General features: G+C 55.8%; 1 long non-coding RNA gene across 1 annotated transcript; it reads right to left on the bottom strand.

The window, feature by feature from the left end:
- Positions 1-1,514: 1,514 nt before the first annotated feature.
- On the bottom strand, positions 1,515-3,025 carry LOC115335247. The gene is made up of 2 exons (XR_003921400.1): positions 2,581-3,025; positions 1,515-2,041 (listed from the first exon to the last, which is right to left on the bottom strand). It is a non-coding gene; the product is annotated as an uncharacterized LOC115335247 (long non-coding RNA).
- Between the last annotated feature and the right edge of the window lie 331 nt (positions 3,026-3,356).

Genomic DNA, 3,356 nt, shown 5'->3' with positions numbered 1-3,356 from the left:
CTCTGTTGCCGAGCCTTTTCTCCTTTAGTCTCGGCTGCTGCTCTCCCACTCACTGGCAGCAAGTTCCCCGTATCCTGGCCGCAGCTCCCCCGTGAATCAGACACGGCGCGGTGCAATAGCTGTGCCCCGCTTTGGAATAGAACCCGTGCGCTCTGCACCTTGGCCTCCAGCCTCATGGGCTTTTGGAGAGCAGGCGGCCAGATGCTGTGGTTTGTTCACGTGCTGGAGTAGCCGTGTTCATCTGCTCCATGTGTTTGCTGTAGCTTTTGACTTGGGATCAGATCTCTGGGTTGGAGGCATTTGAGCAATGTCCTCGGGATCCTTCTGCTTGTCAACATGAAGGGTGCTGCTCCGCCCCAACCGGAACGTTTTCAGCGTACGCGGGACCACGGCGCTCAGCGGGACAAGGATGAGCTGAGCTGGGTGGGCACAGTGGTCCACAGTCCAGCTGCAGCACAGCAGCACTGACGGGGTTAATGGTTTTCATCCTGGGAACATCAGAATCAGCTCTGTCTGCTAAGTATAGAAACTTTTTAGATTTAATGGAGAGTTTTGAAGGTTCCGTAATGGATAGAGATTTTTAATTGGAATGGTTGTGAGCAGCGCAGAGAGCCTGGAGCAGTGAGGGCTGTGGGTACGCCGCACACTCCTCTTCTTCAGGAGGCAGACGTGATGGGTGCAGACAATTACCTGCAGTAATGCCCACTCCCTGGAGTCACAGCACTGGAATAAGTCACCAGAGTCAGCATATAACACCTAATAAAGTGATTTCAGGTATTATCAGTAACAGCACTGCCTATCACTGAAGAAACTGTGCCGTTGAACTGCCCAAATCACACACGCATGAGGACGTGACATGGCATGCCAGCCGTGTGTTTTCCTCTCGCACAGCTTTCTGCGTGCGGCGATCACTCATGATCTAGGGTGCTGGCTTAGGTATACAGTGCTGCACTGCTGCTTCACACGGCTGAGCTGGGAAGGCAGAGCAGTTAGTGTGTCCGTTTCTAGGGAAAGCATCCTATACCCTGCAATTATAGCAGGGGGACGGTAGTAAACAAACCTCGTTTTAAAAGGTTATGCAAATGACTATCGGCACTGCAGTATCATCACTCTGACAAGCTGCAGACAGCTGAGGCTGAAGCACTATCCAGGTTTTCATCCGTCTCTTCTGGAAGCTCCTACCTGTTTTACTGTCATGTAAGTGCAATTCTAACTGGGGCTCATACGTCCCTCGATAATATTATCATGTATTATTATAAATTTTGTTACTTACATTACAGTAAAAATAGCAAGCCCCATGGGAAATAGGAGACCCTTTCACCAGGCAATAAACCAGTGCAAAACAGAAAGCCAGACCTCGTCATCCGAGAGAGCAGTTAAAGCTGGGCTGGAAAAGGAGCTGGTTCCTGAACGGGAGGAGGTGAGACCAGTCCAGAATCTTCCATGGAACAAAATTGTATGAAAAGCCTAATTTCAGGTCAACAGAAATTACTTGCTTGAGGAAAATTTAAACATTTAATTCCAAATTTTTATTTAATTTACATTTTTAGTACAAAATTGAAATGAAATATCAGGCTGAAGTGGAAAATTGAAATGTTCTGCTCTGAAAAGGTTGAGGCTGAATGTTTTGACCTTATCAGGAAAACTTCCCCCCACATCCCCAATTTTTCTTTCGCAACAAATTTTTGTCAAAGCCAAGACATTCCTACAAAACATCTTGCTTCTGACCAGCTGGCATTTCTTGACAGAGGCGGCCCAGCCAGGACCCCCCAGCAGCTCGGCTGGCCGGCTGACCGGTGGAAGCCACCCTCGCCCCTTGCCCCAGCGGGGCTCAGCTGCCGGGCTCGGTGCGGCTGTGGCTCCCGGACCCCGGTGCTGGTGCTGGAGCTGGCGCTGCATGATCGGGCTGCGGCAGCGCTGCCTGCAGAGCACTGCCCCCCGGGAACAGAACAGAAACACCCCGAGGTGTCACCCAGTGCCTGTCCCATCCCCATCAGCGGCGGCTCCGCGAGATGGGACGTGCCGAAGCATCGCCGGGCACCTGCAGGGAGAGAACCAAGCTGTCCCGCTCCTGCTCTGCAGCATCGCCTGCACACCCCGAAGCTGTGACTTTTTTTTCTAAATGTATTCCCTTGGCTTAACTGCACGTTTTACCTTTCCCTGCAAACCTGGCCTTGCCATAGAGGCATAAACAGATGGAAGCCAGCACCCCGTCGGTGCCGGGGGCTATGAAGCCTTTCTGGGCGCTGCGCCCGGCAGGGCCCAACCGCGACCGGCACAGGACCTGCCGAGCCCCAGACCCGACTCACCCACAGCCATGCCAGGCTCCTCCGCCGCCAGCTGCCCCGGTGACAGTCACCTGCCAAACTACCCCCCGCTCCAGCAGATGTTTGGGATGTTAATTCCCAGTAAATTTTGATGCATTATGTTTACTCCCAGTTTGACTGGCAGAGCCGTGCCCATCCCTGCGGGCACGCTCGTGCATCACCTCCCGAGCAAGCACCATGGCTGCCGCCGACTCGGCCGCAGCTGAGCGCCGTCGGCTGCCTCCCCAGCTGCCTCGCAGAGCCAAGAAATCACCTTCTGAGTCCTGCAGGTGTTTTCGCTCCTGCTCCTGGCACGCTGTGCCTGACTGCCCGACTGGCCGCACGCTTCCCAGCGACTCCCCCGGCGCGGAGATAGCCCCGCCGCGGTGCTGCTGCACGCACACGGCTCTGGGGGCTCTTTGACAACCGTGGCCTGGAGATTTGCCATTTCAGTTTCCTCAGTGATGCCGTCAGCTTATCCACAGCATCTTAGTCACTGCCAAGGCGACGGTGCTGTGCAAACATCGCGTGGGGCTTCACAGATCAGCAATCAATAATCTGCAGTTCTGCGCAGAAAGGCAAGCCGGAGCCCGTGTGCCGCCCAAAGGCAGGTGAACGCTGTCGTGCATTTGCACGCTGCGAGCAGCCGGCCGGCGTGGGCAGGCCGGGGCACGGGCAGCGTGCGGTGGGTGCCCGCGCAGAGGGAGCCGCAGCCGGGTTTGCAGCAGGCCCAGAAAAACACATGCAGCAGGAGCGAGGGCGCACGCCTGCGTGCGTGCAGGGACCCGCGTGCGCGGGCGGGCAGTCCGGGCACACGCCGTGATGCACACGCGTGCACACGCGTGCACGGGCAGGCACAGACCATCTCGGCAGCCGTGCAGGCAGCCTGGCGTTCCCAGAGGCATTAGCAGACCGCTCGCCTGCCTGTTAGTCATCCCGGCTCTGCCCGGATCCGTAAGCCTTACCGGCAGCGCTGCTCTCCCTCTCCTGAAGGAAAGCTGTGCACAAAGGGCCATAAGAAATCGCCCAGATACATTGAAAGATTTTCAT

This window comes from Aquila chrysaetos, chromosome 24 (assembly GCF_900496995.4).
Source record: "Aquila chrysaetos chrysaetos chromosome 24, bAquChr1.4, whole genome shotgun sequence".
NCBI classification, from domain to species: Eukaryota; Metazoa; Chordata; class Aves; order Accipitriformes; family Accipitridae; genus Aquila; species Aquila chrysaetos.
The sequence above is the reverse complement of the archived record's forward strand: the minus strand, read 5'-3'. Positions and strand labels throughout refer to the sequence as shown.